This window comes from Pogona vitticeps, chromosome 2, assembly GCF_051106095.1.
Source record: "Pogona vitticeps strain Pit_001003342236 chromosome 2, PviZW2.1, whole genome shotgun sequence".
Taxonomy (NCBI): Eukaryota; Metazoa; Chordata; class Lepidosauria; order Squamata; family Agamidae; genus Pogona; species Pogona vitticeps.
The window spans coordinates 69777041-69803179 of NC_135784.1; the positions used below are offsets into that span (position 1 = coordinate 69777041).

The 26139-nt window shown below is 38.9% G+C and overlaps 1 protein-coding gene across 1 annotated transcript in view; it reads left to right on the plus strand.

Moving 5' to 3' along the window:
* The window catches only part of PHF2 (PHD finger protein 2), a 138975-nt gene that overhangs the window by 46222 nt on the left and 66614 nt on the right, over positions 1-26139 (plus strand). The gene's annotated exons all lie outside the window — the stretch shown is intronic.

Genomic DNA, 26139 nt, shown 5'->3' on the forward strand with positions numbered 1-26139 from the left:
AGGCCTTCAGAACAGTGATCGACTTCAAGGAAGAAAATGCTGCTGCAGCAGCTGATTTGAGGATTCCGATACTTGGTTCTGGACAGACATTTGTTTGTCTCTGGAGTAAAGCAATTTTAAGCATAGCACTTAGTAATGCAACTCCAGTCCCAAATAATAGCATAGTAACTTCAGATTGCTGCGATTTATCAGCTATGTGTATTTTGTTGTTTTTCTTATGTGTGCTCGTGTATTATGTAGAAAACAACATCATTTTTGTTTTAGCAGAGGGAAGAAATGCCACTGGCTTCACAGAAAGCATTATTTTTCTAGAGTAATTCAGACAAGCAAAGCATAAAAAAAAAGATTGCTTAATGGACATTAAAAATCTTATTTAGTAGGCATAATAGCAAAGAAGAACAAATTTCTTTTGGTAGGTAGTTGTATATGACACCATCTTTGTATTCTTTCTGATAGTTTATTCAAAACTGTATTTTTCAATGTTAATTTCTTAAAATGTCTTAAATTTAAACTAGTGTTCCAAGACCCAAGATAAGTAAAAAAAATGTATCTGTCAAAATGCAGTGTAGTTTTGGAAAATGCCTATGCATTTATTTTATAATATATTTTATTTACTTTATATATATATCTTTGCTTCCAAAAAAAAGGGACACAAGGTGGCATACAACAATTAAAAAGCACATGTGAAAAAAAACCACTCAATAAAATAAATAACATTAATCTGTGTGAATGTTATGGCACTCAAGTCAGAACCCATTTATAGTGACCATAATAGGGCTTTAAAGATAAGTGAGATATTAAACTCTCTCCAGTTATTTTCCATGATTGAGCAGTGCATTGTATCCAGGCCTCCTTAGTCCAGTCTATTGCTTTATCCACTACACTACACAAGGTATCAAATCTTTATTAAAACTGAAATGCTAATATTAGATGTCAAAATTATTTTCACTCCATTCTTCCTTAAATGCATGCTTGTACTACAGTAGAATGATTGTTTTACAGTGCAGTTGCAGCTGGATGTAGGAAAAGCCCAGGATTAAAACACACACACACACACACACACACACACACACACACACACACACACACACACACACACAAAAAAATATATCACTCACCAGGATGACGGTACGTGGATTTTCAGAATGCACAGATAATGGACATCTGTGCCATCCTAGAAACTGTCATATATCCTTAGGGAAGCATTAGACTAAGGTATGCCATAAAAAAGGATTTCCAATGTTTCTCAGGATGTATGTAGAATCTGCTGTTGGTAATTTATATAGCGCCCCCACCCCTAAGTTCATAGCCCTTTACTTTCCATATTTCGAATACCCATCCAATCCAGAGAACACACGAATGTGTACAAATATCTGTAGAAACTTAAATACAAATCATACGAGGCTGCTTGCAATAAGCTCAGAGTGGGTCATTTCCAATTTCTACCACAAGCATTTGGATACAAATAAGATTGTTGTATGGTACTTGCAAACCCTTAATTTTTATTAAATCATTCTCCCATTAAAACTGAAAAATCAAATTAAATAATGGGATCCCATAAATAATACAAGTTGCAGAAAATTGCAATGGATGCTCCTTTATTGCATGGAGTTCTTAAGGATTAGAAGCATTAGATGGGTTATTTGTGTCACAACCAGCCTGCATTTGGTGTGTGTGCATCTCACCTCCATTGTTTACACAGAAGATACCTTACATGCATAGAGATAGGGAGAGAAATAAGGACCTCAGGTTTCCTAGACCATCCCTTGAATTTTCTTTGGAGAAATCTGGGCAGGATCACATTCCCTCTTAAAGGTCAAGCTTAGCATGTACTGGGCATAGCAGTACAGTTAAGCACAGGGTACAGTGTGGCCCTCCAGATGTTGCTGAGCGGCTCTGCCCAACATTCCTCACTGTTGGCTACTCTGGTGAAGATTCATGGGAGTTTAAGTCTGACTCTGTGCCCACCTCTGTGTTTAAGACTTAGTATAAACATGTCCTCTTTTTCTCCAACATTGTTCTTCAGCATAGATTCATCAACTCTATTGCCTTCTGGGCCGGGGTCACCCAACTGCTCTGAACAGTTGTTACCCATGCTGTGATAACATCTAGAAACGACAGTTAAAGTGTCTTGTATCAGAAGTTGCCTTTGAAGATATTGTGGAAACTTCTGCTGGTTCAATTCAGTAGCGAGGCACCGATCATTACAGAAACTAGCTATATTGACTTCTTGTATGTTCTCTGGTCTCAGTTCAAAGTGTTGTTGTGAACGAGATTCCCCACTCATGAAGGGCTGTGGGGGTTATCTCAAAGTTTGTCAGGTCCCCACGTGAACTTGCAGTCTTTATTTGGAGAGACCTGAATGAAATAAAATGGCGATTGTGGATTGGGACTTCTCCACTTCAGTAAGCGGCACTGAAATCTGTTTTTTTTTTTTTTGTCCCAAGTAGTTTTTGGTCCCAGCCCAAGAATGTTGTGGTTTTCGGTGGCTGCTATTATGATGTGCTATATATGGCCTAATGATATTATAACAGCTCTTTTCTATATTTTATATTTTGTTGCATTTTAAATTAATTATTTTATAATGTGTTGTTAGAGCATTAAAACTTTAATTGATGAAGTGTGGTAAATATGTAAAACCGAATGTTTTCCAGAACTGATACGTCTAATGATGCTTTAATAGACCTTTTAAAAGTCATTGGGTTTTCAAGTGGGATTTAGATGGTTAAGTTCTTTAGATTTCTTGGAAGGAGAAACATTCTGTTTCCAAGAAGCACATTTACAAAGCAAACCTAGTTTTTCCCTTGCCGGTTTAGAAAAATGTCTTTGTTTCCAACAAAGTCCATTATACCTGGCTATACATCTAAAAACCTTCTGTGTCTTGTTGATTCTTTTGTATCAAGAGGTGCTGATAATTCTTAGTGGGCCCCTATCTGCTTAGTCATCTATTGAAGTGTGTGTTTCTGCATAATGTAACAAAGATGTCACAGGAACATGTATAATGCACGTGCACACAAACACAGATGCACACACAAATATTTTGTACATGGCTTTCTGACCTTGTTCTAGAACTTTTTCTAGTTTTTTGTTGCTTTCCTGTGTTTTATCACAGTCAACATACTTTCCATGTAAACTTGATTCCATTCCACACCATCAAAACCTGTTTGTATTTGCAGCTAAGTATAAAAATAAAATTCTCAGACAAATGTCTCCAGTAATTACTGTCTAACTCAGGTCGTTTAAAATTTCATATTTTTTCTATATGCAGATTTTTGCCCTAGGAAGAAAATACAGTAAGTGTTCATTGAGGCAAGGAAAGGAATTAAATATCTACATCAAGTAGAATACAGTTTTAAAACACATCGAAGAGGAAAATATTGTGTTTAAGTTTAAGTATCTCACCTATGACTTGATTGCATCCTGTAATCTCCTGTTGATAGAATTTTCCTTCAAAATAATATTATTTTTAAAAAGTAATAGTAAAATTCTAAATTGAGTGCAAATGAGCTAGGGAAGGGTATGAATATTCTTTAGTATATTACATGGTTTAAGAAATAATATCAGCAAAAAAATGATCATGCTAATTTTGAGTAGAATCTCTTCTAGAAATATGAACCTTGCATAGGTTTACTGCCTAAAATATTGATGAACCCAAAAGCTGTATCACTGGTAAGGGCTGAGGATTTGACACTGACAATAAGGAATATTGTGGCACCTTAAAGACTGGGGGGAAATCCTATTAGTCATAAGCTTTTAGAGACTCCAGCCGATTTTTTTCAGGCACATGAAGGCTGGAGTCTATGAAGGCTTTTGACAAATAAAATTAGTGCTACAAGACTCTTCATTGTTTTCTTGCCACAGACCAACACAACCACTTGCCTGAAGATTTGTCATTGATTATTCGGTATTTCCCTTTATTTATCTGATACATTTATAAACAGGGATGAGGTGAAAACTTGATGGCATACTGTTTGAAACTGGGGTGGGGGCAGCCCATTGGCCATATATATCTGCCTTCAAGTATATTTTTTGGTTGTCCGCCCCCGCCCCCCAAAGTCCCTGCCACCACAGAAGTCTCAGTGATTGTGCTAGGAAACATGGTGTATAGAGGATATGCATCTCATTAATGCTCCAAGCAAGCTGTTGAGAATGTGATTCTGCCGAGAAACAAGGTGTATGCTTATGTTGCGTATTTTGCCAGCAGAATAACTGGAATTTTTGCAGTGGGAACTGGAGGGTTCATTCCGTTAGTTCCCAATGAAGAATGTTTCCAGCTCAAGGAAGTTTCTTAACTCTCCTAAGTTTTGTCCTCTTGATTTAAAATAATAAAAAGAAATGTGGCATAGAATGGAATAAAACACAGAAGCAAAGTTTTCTTAGAAGTTACATTTCAGGGAAACATTTTAACACTACTACAAACCATATAAACATGAATGTTGCCGGAACTATTTTGTTGTTGTTGTTTACATAAAGGGAAATGTTCATGACAAATCAGTTGTGATAAGGTAGTGCATTCATTATAGCATTTGGATTGTATATTCTGTACATCATCTGAAATGCAATAAACATGACGGTAATGCAAGAATGAAAGCAAAGCAGGCTTTTTGGAACAATCCTTTAATACTTCAACAAAAGAGCTATTGATTCTGCAATAAGATTTTACAGAGCAATACAAAATCTATATTATTATATGGGGCAATATTAGGAGATGTGTGTGTGTAATAATATTCCTCCTTCAAGAATCAAGTTAGATGCAGAAAATGGATTGCTAAATGCCCCAACCCCTTCATGGATTGCTGCCTTGTCGTGGCGAAGGGGCTTGAGTAATTCAGAGAAGCTATGGGCTATGCTCTGCAGGGACACCCAAGATGGACAAGTCATAGTAAAGAGTTCTGACTAAACGCAATCCACCTGGAGCAGGAACTGGCAAGCCAATCCAGTATCTTTGCCAAGAACGCCCCATGATCAGAAACAAAATAAAAGATATGACGCTGGAAGATGGCCCCCTCAGTTCAAAAGGCGTCCAACATGCTACTGAGGAAGAGTGGAGGACATGTACAAGTAGCTCCAGAGCTAATGAAGTGGTTGGGCCAAAGCCGAAAGGACGCTCAGCTGTGGATGCACCTGGAAGTGAAAGGAAAGTCCGATGTTGCAAAGAAAAATACTGCATAGGAATCTGGAATGTAAGATCTATGAACCTTGGTAAGCTACCAACATGAATTTGACCAAACTCTAGGAGTCTGTGGAGGACAGGACGGCCTGGCGTGCTCTGGTCCATGGGGTCACAAAGAGCTGGACACGACTTAACAACTAAACAACAACAAAAATGCCCCAAATCAATCACAACCAGATATTAACTACTGGTCAAAAATGAATCAATGAACGGCGGTGGTGAGCGAAGATATATGTATTGGGAGTAGATTGAATTTATCTGTAAATTTGGAAAGCCTGAAAGTTAAAATACGGTAGCTTGAATGTTGTTACACATTCAATTGGCCTAAGTTCCAGTAGTAAATTGTTGTAAGTTACAAAGTCAGCATAGGTATTTTGTTGTTGCACACCGAATCATGTGATTGTTATGTGATGGAAAATGCCTCTATTGGTTTCTTAATTTGTAATAAAGAGCCACTGAAATTTGTGTCAGTGGAATTAGGCCAGTCAGCATAACTAACAGGATTCTGTGCAATGCTATATAGTATATAACCAGGAGAAGATTTGGGCCTCCAGATGTTTTGGGCTCCAGCTTTCATCCACCATAACTTCCATCCACTGCATCAACATAGCAAATGGTAAGGGGTTGTGTCGGCTATAGTTCAGTACATGCCCCAATGTGTGAAGAATAGAGAAAAGAAACCAGCATCATTCTGTTCCCACACAGAGGCAGAGGGTGAGGATTTTTTTAAAATTATAGATAAAAGCTGGTGAAAATCATTTATCAGCTATAAATCTTCTTTGTGTTGTCAGCTTTAAAATATTTTAAGCATCCATCACTGTTCAAACTTACTTAATTGCTTTAACATGTTAAGGATTAAGGGAAGCAATTACTCCTTGTGTTTCAGTCAGATGAAAACCTGAGTTTTGGATTGGTAGGGTACCAGTTCAGTGTAGAAAATTCCAATGTGAACAGAATAAATTATAAACTGCCTTGTTATATGAAAATGCCCTTTACGTGAGTCATGAAGAAATAAAATTGCTTTCCCCAGTGGACAGAAAAAAAGAGAACTTTTCTGATTGCTAAGTGGTGCTTTGACATTTGTGATCTCTGCAGATCTATCTAGCTGTATGTATAGTCATTTTGCTTTACACATGTTCAAGAGATAAGAACAAATGACACATAGCTATATAGCTATATCTGGCTTTTAATAATAATTACTCAGAATTATTATTTGTACAGGCCTGCATAAGTAGTGATGTTCCAATGCATAATTTTCTTGAGTTCTTTGGGGGCCATCTATGGGAAGCACAAATTAACTTTGGAAGGACTGATTTATTTATTTTTTTTAAAAAAGTAACTAAACAGAAGTGAGACAAGCATAGCAGAACTGGATCATACAAACAAACACAGACCTGTCTGTGCAATGTCCTGAGAAGACACGAGTGCAGGAACTGGACGATCCCTCAAAGTCTCATTCCTCCCAAAGTCAAGGGATCAGCCCCACGATCTTTTTTTAATCCCTCAAATTACAAAGGAAAATAATTCTAACTAGGAAAACATTAAGGCCCTGGAATTAAATGCAGAGATATTGCATACACCTCCTAGAAATAATTTCTCCATTCCCCCTACATACATAACTTGAAATGTAATTACTTAGATCAAGTTGAACAGGGCCTGATCCCTATCCTTTGGGGAAGCCATATTCCCATTCCTTCTTGGCTCCCTTCTCCAGTCCAATTAAAAAACAAACAAACATAGGCCCTTCCTTTAGTATTCCTTACACAATGAGTGTAACTAGTTAATCCATGAGAGTTATATTGCTTACTACCTAGCTGGCCAACAGGCAGATGTGTATCACAGGTTATTGTTATATGCTGTCAAGCTGCCTCTATCTTCTGGCAACCCTATGAATGAGAGATCTCCAACATGTCCAGTTCTCAACAGACCTACTCAGCCCTTGCTGAGAGCCCGTGGCTTCTTTTAAAGAGTCAATCCATCTTGCATTTTGTTATCGACTTTTCCTGGGCCCTTATCTAAAAACCAAGAACAACCCCAAACCATTTCATTGTCCAAATGCTTTGAGCAGTAGCCTTGCTTTCAGATTTTGCTGGAAGTTAGAATGCAATAAACGTGGGCAACAAGGCTCACGATGCTGTTGAGCTGCAAGATTTGTTGCAATGTCACATCGATAATATATTTGTTAATATCACAGATATTAGTGCCATGAAGCCCATGAGTGACTGCTTCTGAAGACTGTAAACAGCAGCTTGGGGGGAAATGTTGTGGTCTGCACTCTGAAACAGCTGCAAAGCTGAGAATGCAAATAATGGTGCTACTTTTCAGGTCGAGCAAGGGCATAGGAATGTGTTTTAAAATGCCCATTATAATCCACCATGGCCAGAGTGTCAGGAGCACATTTTTCTTGCAGGCACTGAGACAACCTAGGTTTTACAGACTTTGGGGTATGTCATTTTTCTATAGATGTATGTTCTAACTACTTTGGGCCTCGGCTTTGGAAATAAAATGGTATAGAAAATATATAAATAAATTTAAAAATAACGAAGTTCCCCAGTTTTGGTTTTCTGTGGATATAATCTGATTGTTGTGTGTTAAAGGGAGGGGGGTAATAATCACTGTTTTTTCTATGAAGACTGCTATAAATAGGGGAGAGTCCTACTGTAATTCAGTAGAAGATGAAAGGTGATATTTTGGGGAAGCCTAGCTTCAGTGACCTCTGGGAGCTTTGGATATCTCACAGCTGGATAGAGTGCTTTTGCCTTTGAACTGGCATTTCTTTGTTCCACAAAGTCTAAGTGTAGCAGGCAAACACCTTGAAGTACCCTTCTCATTAAAGTCCAAAATGTTACGAATTTGTTAAGGGGTAGATGGCTCTTTGTCAATGGTCTCCATTTTGGAGGGTGTTGTGCCTTCAAAACTGAAGTCCAAGCAGAACAGGAGATCTTCTGGGGAGAGATGATGTATGGATAATAATAGTGGGCATATTTTTATGGTCTTGCCTTGTAGCTCTTGAATGAAAATAAGAACTTCGGTAGGTAAATTCTCAAAAGAATGATGCCGATGTCTATATTGTTACCATTATAGCTATCCTTTGCATTGTTGTTTGAGGTATTGTGCAGCTACTTCACAGTCAAATCTGACATTTCTCCTCTCAGCTTCTGTCTGTGCAATAAATACAGACATGCCATTGACCTGTTCCTTCTGCATGTTTTATCTTATGTCTGTCCCTGAAAATGTAGGCCTAGTGGATTGCAACTGTGGAAATGGCAAATTTCATCCCAAGGATTATTAGAAAAGGGAATGGAAATTAAATGGCCAGTATTACCATGCTATAAACAAACTTACAGCAACACTTGGAATGCTACGTAAGGTTCTGGTTGTTGAAAATCAAGAAGGAGATTACAGAGCCGGGTGACAAAAAGAAGGAAAGGAAAACATACAATGAAAGTGCTAAAGCAACTCTGTTGTCAGAAAAGTTTGCAACATTTGAGGCTAGTTTGGAGGAAAGGTGTACAAGTGGAAATGATACTCAGAGGTTCATAGTATTATATACAATGTGCAGAAAGTGAGTAGGGAAAAGCTTTTTTTCCATAACAGAAGAATGTGGGATCATCCAATGAAGCTGAAAAGTAGAAGATTCAGGACTTTACCTAGCATGCAGTTAAACTGTGGAATTAATTGTCACCATATGTGATCAGGGTACCCAATTTAGATGGCTTTCAAAGGGGATTAGGCAAAGTAATGGAGGATGAAGTGATACATGGCTACTTCTTAGGATGACCATCAGCTGTCACCAAGATCAGAAACAGCTTGCCACTGAATACCTGTCACCAGGCAACAGAGGAGGTTTCTATAAGCATCTCATTAGCTGCTTCTGAAAATATTTATATTTATTTATTTTATTAGATTCATATACCGCCCATCTAGAATGTGCCTACTCTGTGCTTATCTACACCACATAGCTAAATAAACCATTGGTCTGATCCATCCAAGCTGCCCCTTCATAGAGAAATGTGTATTCCTGCTCACTGCAATAGACACTGGAGAAGGAAATAATGGTTTCTCCCAAGAGACTAAGTTGGATAAGTTTCTGTTTCCATTTTCCTTCCTTCCCTTTTTTTTAATGCCCATGAAGAGATGGTTGAGAATTTCTGCTTTAGATTTAAAGTTCCCTGTAGTTCCCCAGAATATCTGAATTGTAGAAGACTATGCAACTTGTGTCTGTAGAGGAGAGCATCCATTTTGACATTATCAGTTGATTGGCTTGAATTGAAATAAACTCCCCTCACACATAGAGTTTCATTTTGTGTATGACTGTATTTGAATTTAGCCAGCATGTATGGATCAAATTATCCTGAACAGGATGCATTGGTCTCACTAGCCAAATACTATTTTTGTGACCGGTTCTCCATAATTTCCTTTCTCCATATTTTTTTAAAACTTGGGATGTCAGGAATGGAACCGAGGGTCGTACAGAGAAAAAACATTTGCCTTTCCCTTTTTTTCTGATGACTAACAACAGACATTCCTTTCCTTTTCAAATAGCTCAACATGCTATTTCTACGCTAGTATAGGATACGATTTATGGCTAGGTTGTTACTATAGACAAGTTATTTTTGCTGCTAATCAATCGAGACGGGTACAGCTGTAGGAAGGAGGAAATTACTAGCCAACATTTTTGGTTGCCTGTTTCTATATTCCTTAATATCATTGTTCTGGATCAAAAAAGTGGAATGCTTTTAAAAATAATGACCAGAATGCTATTGGTGATATGCAGTTGCAAAAGGGAAACTGTGTAAGTGAAGGCAGCAAATTTCTGCTTTTTAGCAAAGAACCTGAGAAGCAAGACAAGGAAAGTAAGCAGTACCTACCGTGTTTCCCTGAAAAAAAGACAGAGTCTTATATTAATTTTTGCTCCAAAAATGCATTAGGGCTTATTTTCAGGGGATGTTTTACTGTTTTCATGTACAACAACCTACATTTATTCAAATACTGTCATGTCATCTTCTTCTGGTTGCTGCACAATGGTGGAGAGCAGGGTTTCGCTTCACTGGGGCTTATTTTTTGGGGTAGGGCTTATACTGTATTACTAGCATCCTGCAAAATCATACTAGGATTTATTTTCAGGTTAGGTCTTATTTTCGGGGAAACAGGGTAACTAATGATTCACAATTTGCCATCATGACATATGTAATGTCCCTGATGCATACATAAATTGCCACTAGGAGCTTTGCCATCATGTTGCCTCCAAACTTCATTATGTTTAGAATAAACTCATTTCTACAGGTCTACTCTAAGACTGAAGCCAGTTAATTTACTCTATATGTATTCCTCCTAACCATATTTATTTGCCTGATTATGAATGCTGGAAGAAGAAGAAAAATAGTGCAAAAAAAGAAGAAGGTTAAATAGAGTTGATGAGTTTGTTTGCCAAATGTAGCTGGAATGTCCAGGCTAGTTCTAAGCAGCACATCTATGGAATGTTGTTTCTGTCTGACTACACCCATCTGTAAATAGGTGTCATCACATATGTTTAGCTTTGAGAGCAAATTCCACTCTGCAACCTTATGGTCCCCCTGAGTGTTTATTAACACTCTGGTTGAAACTCAGCACTGGCTTAAAAAGCTTCAGCATTGCCTTAAAAAAAGTTTCTGTGCTCACACAACCAGTCAAAGATAAAACCGGAAAAAAAATACAAGGTAAATGGTATTTTTTGAAAAAAGATAAATAAAGTTTACGCTTGTGCATGTGTGTGTGCCTATATATGGCCATGCATGCACTTTTAGAGCTAGTGGTGAAGAGTTACAGTATTTCTTCTCCTTTGCCCTCAGACACCCACTGTGATGCTATGAAAAAAGGATGTTATTGGTAGGCAATTGGTTCACTAGTGTTCTTACACCAACCAAAAAAAGCAAAAAAAAAGTGCTGCTTATATACAATTCCCCTTAGCACTTAAATAATTCTCTTGGTCGTTAACAATTTAATTATGCAGACTATACATTGCCCCCTCCCCCCAACCTGGGAACTCAATTTCCCAACCTTAAGAGGATGGAATGTTGAGGGAACCTCAAGCCAGCTACCTGGGATTGAACTCGGCTTGTAAGCAGAGGTTTGGTTGCAGTACTACACCTTAACCACTGTGCCACAAGGCTCCTCATGTTATGAAACCTACAAAAGAGTGTTTTTAGTTGTTATAAAGCTTGAGGCCAGTCCTGAGACCAATATTAAACAGATGGATTTTAGTTTGGAAACAGAAATCCAGTTGTCCAAATGCAGAATCGAATTCAGAGATACAACTGATACTTTACAACAACAACAACAACAACGTCTCATCAAATCATGTCACTTATGGTGACTTTTTCAGGCTTTTCCAGGTAGAGAATACTCAGAATTGGTTCACCACTCCCTTCTCCCGAGACTGTGCAACTTGTCCAAGGCCACAACAGGGGGCTCTTCTCACAGGAGTCACAGTGGGGAATCGAACTCCCAGATATCAAAATCACTGAGCTATCCAGCCAGCCCCAACTTATATTTAGCAGTAGATATATGCTCTTCTGTATATTTGAATTGCAACCCACAGAATCTTCAGGGATATCTTAGGCAGCATTCTGAGAGATGAAGCCCAGAAACACAAGCCTACAGTCCAGCTTTCTGGTTATTTGGTTCAGCTGCTTCCTTCTCAGGCCTTTTTCTGCTTTCAAAAAAACAAGGAAACTGGGCTCATAGTTCCTTTGTAGGCACCTCTATAGAACCTAATGGGCAATGAGATGATGACTTTCAGTGTTCTCTGCACCCAAGAGGGCCCATTAGTCATGTGACCGTGGGGTGGTTGACTGATGACAAGATGGTGGGCCTTTCTGGGCACTGGGAGTGTCACACTCATTTTCTTCTCGGGCCACACCAGCATTATGGTTTGAGGACTCAAAGGGGTGGTTGTATCTGTAAGACTACATAAATGTATCTACTCTTTATCATATTGAAAATAATCCTCCTCATTCAATTATTACTAGTTTTAGTAATAATGTAAGTAATAACTAGCTCGGAAAGTAAAAGTCTATTATCAAAGTCTAGAAATAATGGCAAGCAGATATTCAAGTGTACAACTATTGTACAATTTATTGAAAAGTGAGTAACACCTGTTGATGCCTGCTCCACAGCCCCACCTGTGTTTGTTTGTTTGTTTAATTATTCATGGAACTCTCCCACCTTTCCCTTGCACTTGCCACGGCGCCCCTCGGCGCTCCTCACTCGCTTCCATAGCTGATGCAGGAGAGGAGGCGGAGATAGCCGCTGCTAGGCGACGCCATCAAACAGTCCTCACCGGGAGGCATAAGAATGGGAATAGGCAATAGCAAGGACTACATTTCCCAAGGTGCTGTATGCCGTCCAAGCAGCTGCACTTTCTGACTCTTTGCTGCTTGGAATGATGGAATTAAAAATTCCCAGCATCCTTGCAGAGCATTATGAGTGACTAAGTGCCTGCATATGGAATGCTGCACAATAGCAGGCAACACCGTGAGGTACACGTGAAATGGCCCAGTGGGCCTGATTCAGCCCACGGGCCTTGAGTTTGACACATATGGTCTAAGGGTTACAGTCCAAAATATGGAACCGCACATCCCTAATTAGCAGAATGTTTTTGCAAAGAAAAATTCTTCTGAACATGCCATTGCTGGAAGATAGAGCTACTAACTGTTTCTTAGTTTTATAAATGGCTGATGTGTCTACTGAGCTGTGAATCTGGAGGTAATAGCAGGCTACCGTGACCAAGGACAGAAAGTATTTATTTATTTAAAATATTTTTACTGCTCCTTCTAAAAAAAGACCCAAGTTAGCTTACATAATTTAAAAGACAATATTTTAAAGTTAAAGCAATAAGGTATTCAAATATTTTAGAAGAATTAATTAAACATTACATTAAAAATGTTAGATAAAGGCATTATTAATACAGATTTAAAAGCAACGAAAATGCAAACCATCCCAGTCTCAGGCAGCCAGTCACTAAGGGAAAGTCTGCCTGAAGTGAAAGGACGTAACCTGCCTGTGGAAGGACAGCAAAGATGGGACCAGCCTGGCTTCCTGTGGGAGGGAGTTCCAGAGTCTGGGAGCAGTGACGGAGAAGGCCCTCTCCTGTGTCCCCATCAAATGCTCCTGTGAAGGTGGCAGGACCGAAAGAAAGGCTTCTGAAGGTTGTATTTTTCTGAAAGATAGTGGCATCTATTAAAGCAGGTAGGAGTTCATATCAACCCAAGGCACATGGCAGAATGTCAAATCAAGTTTCTTACTCTTATGCCTATCATGTTCACAGACATTTCAGATTTGCCTCCTTGAATGGACTTACTAAGAATCCAGTTGGTACTTCATTGGTTGGTTTTTCATTTGCCTTGTCTTTTTAAAGAATTTGCAGAACATGGCATAGCCCATGAACTTTAGATGGTTTTTAACCTTTAATTGTAGTAACTGAGAAAAAGCACTGCCTACAATTTCAGCAGAAGCTGGTCATCAATTGTAATGCACAAGCCTTTAGTCTACTCATTACATTGGTGAGCTCATATTACGGAGAATAATTATGAATGTTTTATACTAAGCTGTACGTCTTCATTCAGATTACATCTTAATAGGAAAAGGAGCATCTTGGATAGCAGTCTTTGAATCAGATGTGCTGTCTTTGAAATATGTATCCTAATTATAGCATCATCACTTATCATTAATTTATTGAACATCCTAATTTGTAGGGAAAAGGTTGCCAAAGAAAATGTAATGCTATTAAAACCACAAATCTTGAAAAGAGTAGGGATGGCCAGGAATGTGAGCATATGTGTGTGTTGGGGGTGAGGAAGAATAAAGATTAGAAATTTCTAATTGAACATAAGAATATAAGAAGAGCCCAACTGGATTGGGCCAAGGGCCCATCTAGTCCAGTTTCCTGTATCTCACAGTGGCCCCACCAGATGCCTCTGGGAGTACATGAGACAACTGGAGACCTGCATCTGACATTCTGAGATACCTTCCTGTGGCAAGGAGTTCCACAAATTAACAACACGCTGTGTAGGATACCTTGTATTTGATTACAGATCTGCCAATGCACCCATGGTTCTTCTGTGAGGAATTCCTCTTCAGCAATAGAAGGCAAGGGAACAGATGCCCGGTTCTGCATAATAACTGGGACCAGAGTTCACAGAACTGGTTTTAGTGCAAGATAGCCTTACACTGTGAGGTAGGTGTTATTCATTGACCCGTTTCCATAAAGGTAATGATTTAATAACTTCATGATGTTCTTTAAAACATACGGGCAAGACAATCCTAGAACACGTTTAGAGGGAAGTGAGCCTCATTTAATTTCCATAGGGCTTGCTCCCAGGTAAATGAATACAGGACTGGACTTTAACTGGCTAATGTGTAGCAATGTTCTTCTTCCAGAAAACAAGATGGGAAGTTCACGTCCCTTTGTGCTTTGATGGAACACCACACCTAACCCAATTTCTGAAGTAACCAGCTATATCTATAAATAGACATAAATCAGGACTTCTCCACTTAGAAAGAATCACTACTTGTTTCAACAGCCATCCAGCAACTAATTCAGCACTCACTAAGCCACAGTTTTTGTTGCTTTGTCTGAGAGAGAGGTCTGAGTAGCCATTTGTAATTTCAGTCAAGCAGAAGATTTACATCACACCTTGAGAAAGACTAAGATATCGTTATCATTGGAAAATGTCAGGTGCATGTGGCAAGCTCTCTCTCCTTTTCACACCAACCTTTCTGGTGGGCAGACCTAAGCAGAAAGTTAGACACCAACCCAATTTTTTTTAATAACAAATCAGCACATTATCTAATGTTTGCAATGAGGCCATACTTCTTTAGACTTTTTACAATACCAAATAAGATTACGACATTACAATTTTACCCAATCGAATGAATTTGGAAATGGCCATTCGGTATGCATGTTTTAGTTTTTCTGGCCCTTGTTGCATCCAGTTTTCCACTCATTCCCACAAACCAGGCATTCTCCAGATATATTGGACTGCCAAACTCTATAGTGCAGGGGATGGAGTGATGGGCTAGGACAGTGGTTCTTAACCTTTGTTACTCGGATGTTTTTGAACTGCAACTCCCAGAAACTCCAGCCAGCACAGTTGGTGGTGAAGGCTTCTGGGAGTTGCAGTCCAAAACTCCTGAGTAACCCAAGGTTAAGAACCAGTGGACTAGGAGATCTGGGTTCAAATTCTCTCTCAACTCATCGGGGTAAGGAACTGGTAAAATCACTCCTTAAATATCTCACATGCCATTGAAACCCTTTTGAGGTTGCCAGAAATCTGACTTGATGGTACATAACAGTGACAGCACATATCCTATAATCTTCAGTCTGCCTGTCTGCCTGTTCATGGGACACAATGGCTGCGGATGGTGGGAGCCAAAGAGAGAAACACAGTGATCTGATAACCCACCGCATTTTGTGAGGTGCTGTGTTTAGTTTTTGGTCCCACGCTGTTTCCCAATAACCGAGGGATGGGAAAAGAAGACTGAACTAGGCAGAAAGGAACTAGGACTGTGCCCTGTATTTTTATGGTGATTCCTCACAAACCTCAAAATGCCAGTTCAGATGAGTGCTCTTGTGGCAGTGCCTCCTGCCCTCATCCCCACTGATGTATCTGTAGGTGCTAGTTTAGCTAGGGTGGTGCAGTGGGTAAAACATTGGGCTGGGGCCTTGGGAGATCCATGTTCAGATCACTGCTGAGGTATGTAATTTTACAGGATGTGCTTATGCCCTTCTTGTTCTCTGAATCTGACCTTCTTCACAAACTTGTTGAGAACAGATGGTGGGGAAGAGAGCCATTTATACTGCCTTGGGGTCATGGGAGGAAAAGCAGGTTATCAGTGTAAGTAATGCATAAGTAGCTAGATCAGTTGTCAGTTCTTTCCTGAATGGTGTGCTTTTGGTTTTACAGATGGGAAATATATGTTTATATCTAGGCCAGGCCAAGGAAAAAATGCCTCAGTTCATACAGAACAATGGTTTCTATCCCAGGGAGGGTCCTGAGATTTTATTTCTTTCTTTATTTCTTTATTTCTTTATTTCTTTTTCTTTCTTCCTTCCTTTCTTCCTTCCTTCCTTCCTTCCTTCCTTCCTTCCTTCCTTCCTTCCTTCCTTCCTTCCTTCCTTCCTTCCTTTCTTTCTTTCTTTCTTTCTTTCTTTCTTTATTTATTTATTTATTTATTTATTTATTTATTTATTTATACCCTGCCTATCTCGTTGAACGACCACTGTATAGATAGAACCCAAGATATAGTCTGCAATCAAATGAAATGGTTCTTTATCAAATATCCATCAATTTTTAATGCCTCAGAAAAAGGACATTGAAGGACAATGGTTTGTTTGTTCGTTTGTTCATTCGTTTGTTTGCTTGTTTGTTCATTTCATTTCAATACTGTCACACTGTAGGGGTTAGTTTGACAGTACAGGAGGTAATCATGACAGCTCTTATAGCCAGCTTCCCACTATAAAAAGAGAATCTAGAAATGCATGCAGCTGGATACAGCCACGTTAAACAAATAAATAGCAGATTTTTTGTAAAAGTTAATGGCTCGTGAGGGTGACATCAGAATAAGACAGGGGCCACAAAATCTAGGAGACAGCAGGAAAAGAAGAGAGGTGCAGTGGGGTACACACATTGTCCTGGCTCAGGTGGTAGACCACTTTGGCCAGCAGCTGTTGTGGCCATGTGAGGTGTGGAACAGCCCTTGCATAAATGGTATATGAGCAAAATGCATTGGGACTTAAGTTCAGTTCTTTTGCCAGAACAAGCTGTTTGAAGGAGTCATCTGAGTTCCCAGTGTTCAAACAGGCCTGGGATGAGAATTATGTTATATTTCTGCAGGAAGAGTAATAATCATGTCTGAACAAAAGGAGGAAAATGAACCATTTCACAAAGGTTCTGCCATGTGGAGAGTACAACATAATGAAAATATTGTGACACGTTATCTAAAATCAAGTACTTGCTGAAAAACTGAAACAGCAGATGGGCTTCTAAAGTCCTATGTATGGTAGCTGGTGCTTCCTATGATCAAATTATGACATCTGGAAATACGATAACCATATGCCAGAAAAGATAATGGAGGCAAATCATGTGTTGAGAAGCCAAAACACACACACACACACACAAAGAGAGAGAGAGGGAGAGAGAGAGAGAGAGAAACAGGAGTTCTTACATAAATACAGACTTCTAAATAGGCAGAAATTACCACCATGTTCAGTGGAACGAGCTGAAGACTTTAGAGATGTTCATGAGCCTCGGATCAGAGGGTTGTGCCGGTTCATATGCACAGTGCTACGGGTGCTGCGTGTTCCCTTCCCCCCACTTCCCCTGACCAATAACTCACTCACCAGTGGGTACATGCTCCCCTTCACCTCCTCTTTAGCCATTCAGACAGTCTCTGGCAGGAGCAAGGTTTGCCTGCCCTGCCTCCTTGTCTGAGTGAGCGATCGGCCAAGGAGGCAGAGCAGGAAAGCCTGTGTTCCTGACAGAGACTGGTCAATCAGCTGAAGAGGAGGAGGAGAGGGCCACACACCACTTGATGAGTGGGGATCCAGCAGAGGAAGTGGGAAAAGAGACTGGTGCTACACTTACGAACCAGCAAGACTCTCTGAACCAAGATCTCTAATCAGGCTGCTCAAAATAGGGAGAAGCAGTCAAAGTGCAGTAGGTCAACCTCAAATACATAACCAGGCTTAAGAAAGATTCATAGCAAATCATAGCTCAGTGGTTGTTGTGGGTTTTTCAGGCTCTTTGGCCGTGTTCTGAGGGTTGCTATCCTTTAAAGATGCCGGCCACAGAGACTGGCGAAACGTCAGGAAGAACAACCTTCAGAACACGGACAAATAGCCTGAAAAACCCACAACAATCATTAGATCCCGGCCGTGAAAGCCTTCGCGAATACATAGCTCAGTGGCATAGACATCTGGCCAAAGAGCCAGACGTTGGAAGTTCAATTCCCCACTGTTTCTCTTTGACAGAACCTGGACTCAATTACCCATTATCCAACTCTGCAGTTCTAAGATCATCATCACCACCACCATCATCATTATCCTACATTTGCAGTGAACATAATAATCAGTACTGCTACCAAATTATTTTGCCCCTCTCCCTACCTGCAGCTTTCCACATGACTCCAAGCCAGATGTAAAGAACTTACCAGCTCTCTAGAATAGGGTTCTAAGGAATAAGGGTAGACAGTCTATGCAAGCATAGATTGAAATGGAAACCATTTCAGTAGTGAAAACACCCTACTGGATCCTAAAACTTTGTTGCTTCCAGGCATTGTGATGTATCCATGAAAAGACATACTCATCTGCCAAAGCTATGTCAACTTTGATTGAAAGATCAAACCAAGTTATGTGGAAGTTGTATTACTGACTATGGTCCAGTCCATTCAAAATCTTAATTTCAAATACGCAAGAGATTAATATATGTATGTCTGCAGGCACGCATCTCTCTCTTGTGTGTGTGCGTGCATGTGTGTTTCCTTTCTTTAAGTAAAGAACAGCTTGACAAACGTGTGGACGACGCTTTTAACAGTGACTACTTGTGACATCTTGCACCTCTTTGAACAATCATCTCTGCAAGACTTGACTGCCTGTCTCTTAGAAAGGAAAGAGGGCCTGCTGGTTGATGACACTCATGGCGAATCTTGCTTAGAGAGATGGGCATGGCTTCTCACCTATCCACTTCCATCTTACAGAAGTATCATTCTGTGTGTCTGAGTTCCATGACAGAGCGTGGAAGTAACTGGGAATTAAATTCTTTTCACACTTACAAGGATTATAAGTAAGTTCTCTTACAGTGTAATTAACTTTTCAGGTTTTTTTAATGATTCTGGTGATATGGCCCCACGAAATGGTGATGGAGGAGTATCCTGTGGTTCAAAAGCTGGTGTGCTTTGTTCTCCTGCATCATAATTCACTGTGCGTGATGAGGTGGACGTGGAGTGGTTTTGTACATTTTTAAATGATGATTTCTTTTAAAGTGTTTATTTTTTTTAAAAAAATGACTTGGATGTATAAATGTAACTAATTGCATTCCATGTGTTGCTTTCTGGATCTTTTAAGCACAAGAGACACTGTTGGTGGGTGCACTATTATAGTTATATTTCTTAAGTGGTACTATGTAAATTCTGTGTAATTTTTTCTTTTTTTCTTTGTATTTTTCTTTCAAGTTGCCTGTTTATTCTTTTGTTTTGTACTGTGTAAAATTAGAAAATTAGAAAAATTAGAAAAGTGCAAGAGATCCTCTTCATACTTTCATGATAAAACAGCAACTTTCTCACTAGGAGCATGCTACAGCCTTATCACAACGATTTTGTCTTCATTCATGATTGCAACTCCATAGGGTGTAAATACCCCTCCCAGTCTACCTGTTTTCCTACAGCTCAGTTATGCCGGGCACATCTTGTCAATATCCCCCCCGCCCAAAGTTCATTCATATGAGGAACAATGTAAGGAAGTGATATGATCTGAACTCAAATGTCTACTTTACTTCACAGACCAGAAGGACTTGAAAAGCTGGTCTCAAGTTTAACATGAAGCTCAACTATTGAAAAATTACAGAACTGCAATAGAAGGAAAGAAGCGTTATTGATTTGCCTTTAAAACCAGCACAATTCAGTTATTACTGATTGAGACGTCAGCCTAGGAAACACAGTGTAAGGTCCTGAAGTGTATTTTCACTATGTGGTATGTAATGTCTTCCAGCTACACTGAGCTAAACCTAAAACAGTGAACAGCAACAGATTGCCTATGGCACCAGCTGCTCTTCTTCTTGACACAATTAAGCTGGACATGTCATTACTACTCCAAGACTTTGGGTTATATTCATTTTTCCTGGTATGCTACCAATACTTGGAGTCTTTTCTGTTTTATCAACTTTTAACTTTTCTGCTGTTTCAAGTTATTAAATATTTCTGTTGGCTGGAGTTCTCTTATCCTCCTTTCGCTGTTGTTCGCTGCTGTGTTTTTTATCTAGCTGTTGTGTTTCTTACAACTTCAACAATGTGGATTTTTATTTTCGCTCATATTGTTTGTTTAATTTTGTAAGCCGTTGTCAAATGGGACAAAACCTTTGATATAAATGAAAGGCACCAGACACCTTTAGTTGCCTTTCATGAGATTTTTCCCCACACAGTCCACCTGTCAAGATGTGCAATTATGTGTGTATAGAGTGTTAAAAAATAACTAAGAAGGATTAGATTTTTTTATATGTGCTGATGTGATTTTATAATTGCTTATGCTCTAGTCTTTTAATTGCATAGTTTGTTAAATACTTTTCACAGATGCCAGTAAATTTTTATAACTTAGAAAGTATGCCTTTGTAACACTTTTCTGTTATTAAGTAATTTGTAATTCTTTGGATACAGTTCCATTATTTCATTCTTAAGTACTGTAATGATTTTTGTTAGAAATCAGTTAGAGCATTTTCAAGTTTTGTTAGAGTAGTTACTCACATTTCTCATTTAGTTCATTAAACTTTCATATTCATACTCCTATAAAATTGTATTAGGTTTTATAGGGCTTTTTGGATATTCAGTAGAAAACAGTATAATACATTTATATCTGCTCACATATGCCTATCCAGTAAAAAGAGGGGGGTATTTTCTTGTACAATCAGTCTGTCTTTCATGGATCAAAGAATTTAAGGAATATTCAGAAGGAGGAGGAAACTGTACAAGGTGCAAAATATTCTCTGGGTCATACTGGACTTAACCATTTTAGGATAAATGCCAGCTGCTGAGATAAATGCCAGCTTCTGATTGTTCCCCCCCGGGGGGGGGGTCCATTAAGTTCTACAGTACTCTTAGGGAGAGGTTCAGGTGTCAGCCTATCTGACCTGACACACCTGTCTGTGAGTGTTTAGTGTTTAAGGAAACTACAACCCTCAAGAGCAGTTACAAACATATACAATCCATTTCAATCAGTATCAAATTGTTAATTAAAATAATTAGCAGATTAACTAGACCGCAGTCCTTAAATGAGGATAAGTGGCACACAAGATACTGCTTGAAAGGCTAGCAAGTAATTGCTGGAGCTCACCTCTGATCAGCCCTGGTCAATAGGCTGGACACAGTCGTTTTCTCATTAGACAAAACAAGCCTGTGCACTGATTGAAGGTAAACCAACTGCCCGCTTCTTCATAAACAACGAGTGTCCTCGGGCGTTGCCAGGGGAATTATAAGCTTATTAATCAGAATAACAGCATTGTATAATTTTTGTTAAGGTCACCCATACTGCCAGCTGCAACATTAGCCATATCAGGGTGTCAATGAGAATTGTAGTCTAAAACATCAGCATTGACTTGATTGAATGCCAGCAAAGAGTAATCACATTCCTCACAATAAAATAACTCTTAACTTGAAACTTCTACCTGTATCTTGCCTATGGGATTATTGCTGATTCTGGTCTTTATGCATGAATGAATGCCACTTATGTCAGATGCCATCCAGGTAAAAGATGCAAGACATACATATAGAAGAAAAAATAGTCTCTGCATGGAACATCTCAGGGTACAGTTACATGTCATAATATACCTGGGTTTGTGTTGTGTTTGTGTGTGTTCTCTGCTGTCAAGTTAGAACCAACTTATAGTGATTCTAATAGGGCTTTCTAGGTAAGTGAGATATTTAAGGAGTGTTTTAACCAGTTTTTTACAGTGTTTTTACCAGTTCCACCCCCCCTCCCGCCCAGTGAGCTACCATGGCTAGCCCATCACTCTATCCATTACACCACACTGGGAATCTTAGTTGATCAGACTTAGCATGCTTGAAAACAATTTTAAAATATCTGTGTGTATGATGTATGGCTAAAAGCACAATTTTGGGCTAGGAAACATGGGTTGAGGGTTTTTTTTTAAGTAAGGCATTTTAAACAGCCTCAGGGTGTGTGTGTTTATTTCAACTTAATTGGACGTGATTTATTTTGAATCATGTTGTTCGTGCTCACCTATAAATTGTGTCTGTGTGGTTTATCAAGTAGTAATGGATGCCGGGATCATGGGTTTGGGGCTACAGGGAAACCTTGCAGTATGATCTGTCATTTTCCCCCTCCCATCTGTAATACTAAACTAGTGCTATCCCAGTTACAAAGAAATAAAATAAAACAAATATTAAAAATAACACTAGTGGCAGCAGTGACAAATGGCTGTGAGAGGCAGCTAGTGCAGGGGTGGGCAGGCACAGGACAAAGCCTCAAATGCAATCCTCTCACCAGATTAAGGTGTCTATCCAAGAAGGGGCTTGAATGTATCACAGATGAATATTTCTGTTAATAAGCCCTATGGTAGGAACATCTGCAGACAACAGGATGCTTTAAAAGATTATAAAATGTCATATATTGGATAAAATCAGCTGCAGTCCATAGAAATTTATCTTCTAATATTCATATTAGTCTTTGAGATGATACAAGATTATTTGTTACACTTCAAAGCATTGCAGGGAGTCATACTGCTGTTAGCTTGGTTGTCTCAGGAAAAAAACTGATGCTAAGTTAATTCTGATGAACATAAGCATGACACGCAGAAGTTTCTTGTTTTGTAATCTGTCCTATATTATTAATTCTCGGCAGCGGATTTTCAGAAGTTGGGGGTGTGCTTATTAAGTACTGCCAGAGAAAATGAAAAACCAGAAAACACTCTTCAGTTAAACATACCCATTTCACCATGCAAATTGTTTTTCATACAATTCAGCTACAAGTAGTCTAGTGATTTATTGTCCCTAAGACTTGTAGGTTCCTCAAAAGAAAAAAAATGAATTTTAATAAATGCATGAACAACCTGAAAATCATGTTGCTCTGATAGAGCAATTCTGATGCTTACCTGAACAAGTTGCTGAAACATCTCTTTTATAATACCTGGTTCTGAATGAAGAATAAACCAAACATCAATAGATACACCCATATAATTAGCAATTAAGCATTTCTGTTACTTCTCATTTTCTGAACTATGAAAGGGTAACTGTAACACCTTCTAGGAGATTCCTCCTGTCCCCAATCAAAAGAGTAGTAAAATAGGTTATTAAAAACTAGAAATGTCATCCTGGGTTTTGGATGGCAATGAGGAGGAAGGAGGATTAGGTAAGGCACTTGTCTGTTAATTCAAGCTACCTTACAAAGGTGAATAGAGTATTTAAAATATCAGACAGAAAGTACGTGTTTAAATGATACAGCCATCAGTAAAACCAAGCAGATAACACTGCATGGCATTATATTATCTGTAAAGCAATAGCAATTTCGGAGGGACGAGTCATAAGACCCCGAGAGAAAAAAAATGTTAATGCCCATCAAACCCACACTAGCTGATAGGGCAACTGTGGCCTGAACATCTTTTGCCTCTGCAGCAATACTTTTGTCTTCATTTATTAGCAAAACAATCATTTTACTCAAAGATGCAATAAGTAACGGAGAGAATTCTATGCCCCATCTTCTCTCATGGATTTTCTATCTTAGCTAGTAGTACACACCAGTCAAGGAATACTTGCATGTCAAAGTTGTAGCTTACAGCAGCAATTCTTCACACAATTTTCTTCCAAGGTATTTCTGAATAGTCCCACCCAGACTGCCTTTCCTTTCCAGAAGTACTTTCAAAACATTCTTATTCTGGAATAATCATAATGTGAATGATTAATATTGGTCCAAATCCTATTGCTGAGCATAGTAACTCCCACTAGAGTAGGCCTATTGAATCAGTGGAGATTTAGTGAGTAAACTCCTCTTTAAGTTCCATCGATTCAAGGAACTATGTCTTACTATGCTAAAGGGTGAGAATGGCATGTTGGCAAAATTGCTAATTTTTGAATGTCAGGGAGCAAATTAGCAGAGATTGGTAATTGTTTTAAATTCACAGCTAAATATTTTGGAATGGCTCCAGTTGCTAAAATTATTATGAGGAGGAGAATGCCATGATTTTGCTTCCATATTCTTTTAACCTCTTGCCCTAATGTTTGATACCTCCAAATTCTTGTACTCTCTGTACTTCTGAGGTTGTTTGTTGATAGAATTCCAACTTCTATAAGGTATGATTTTCTTCATTGCTTATCCAGAAGTTTTATATCCAGATCATTAAAATCAACTGTGTTACCTATGATAACTTGCTTGTCCCACCAAGTAAGTATTGCAGTTTCATTTTCTGAAATTGGAAGTGGCTGGAATTCGTACTATGGAGGAAAAGATGTGAGTAATCCATAAGATTCATCCAGCTGCTGGCAGTGCAGGGGTCAGCAGCTCACGGATGTACATTCTTGTAACACTCAACCATAGCTCAGCAATACACCCAAATATAACCTGTATAGTTACTGATACAAAATTATTCAATATTGTTTCACTGATATTAAACAATAAATTAACCAACTCATATAACATGTATCTTAAGAACTGCAGTCACACTAACAAATTCTATATTTTGCAAGTACATGCCATGTACTCACTAAAGAGGCAGAAAATGTCTGCTAGTGGGAAAAATACAACAGAACACAACAATTTTGTTAGAATTTAACCATGTTTAAGCAAAAGTTGCCACCAGCATTTGAGCATCCTCCATTTGGTTCTTGGTTCCAATGCTCAATTTGGTATCAAAAATCTCACTGAAAACTAAAATGAGCTGGAGACAGGGATAAGCAGTGAGGTGGCCAAGTTTGCAGATGACATGAAACTTTTCCAGGTGGTGAAGACCAGAAGGGATTGTGAAGAGCTCCAGAAGGATCTCTCCAAACTGGGAGAATGGGCGGCAAAATGGCAAATGCATTTCCATATAAGAAAATGTAAAGTAATGCACACTGGGACAAAAAAATCAAAACTTTATTTATCAGCTAATGGGTTCTGAGCTGTTCCATGACGAATCAGGAAAGAGATCTTGGTGTGTTGGTGGGCAGTGCAATGAAAATGTCAACCCAGTGTGCACTCACAGTGAAGAATACCAATTCTATGCTAGGTATCATTAAAAGGGGGATTGAAAATAAAACAGCCAACATTATAAAACCATTGTACAAACGAGTATTACGTACAATTCTGGTCACTGCACCTCAAGAAAGACATGGTGGAACTGGAAAAGGGGCAGAAGAGAGCGACTAAAATGATGACTGAGCTGAGGCCCCTCCCTTATGAGGAAAATAAGAGCACTTGGGGCTCTTCAGTCTAGAGAAATGGCACCTGACGGGGGACATGATCGAGACGTATAAAATTATGCAGGGGATGGATAAAGTGGATAGAGGGAAGCTCTTTTCCCTCTCACGCAATACCAGAACCAGGGGACATCCACGCCAATTGAGTGTTGGGAGAGTGAGAACAGACAAAAGAAAATATTTCTTTACCCAGTGTGTTGTTAGTCTGTGGAACTTCTTGCCACAGGAATCCTGAATCATTACAATGAATGGCTTTCTGAAAGAAAAGTATGACTCATCAGTAATAACTAATAATATGTATTTGTTAGCAATGTGTAATGTGTTACTAACACATTGATTTTAAATCATTTCTATCACTGAAAAGTACAAAAAAGTGTAAAATTCTCCAAATAACATTTTGAAGTGCAGTCAACCCTTGACTTATGAATGGCCTGAGTTACGAACATTTTGACTTACGAACCACTCTCATAAAAAATATTGACTTGACTTATGAACTTAGATTTGAGTTACGAACTGAAAAAAACACATGCGCGGGAGGCAGGGAAAACGCAAAATTTAAACTTTCAGTTAACCGTTGGCCAGTGAAGAGGGTGCCTGTCTGCTTCCTCACTCTTCCCAGCATTTTGAGAATGGATTTGGAGGCAGTCTTTTTGAATTTTTTTAAATTTTTGGCTATTTTTGGCTATTTTGGGGTTTTGGAATTATTGATTTTTGCTTTTTGACATTCTTTTTTCAAGCAGAGTGACTGCCTGGTCTGGGTGAGTACACTGTATGTTTTTACTTTACTGTATGTACTGTACAGGGTTTTT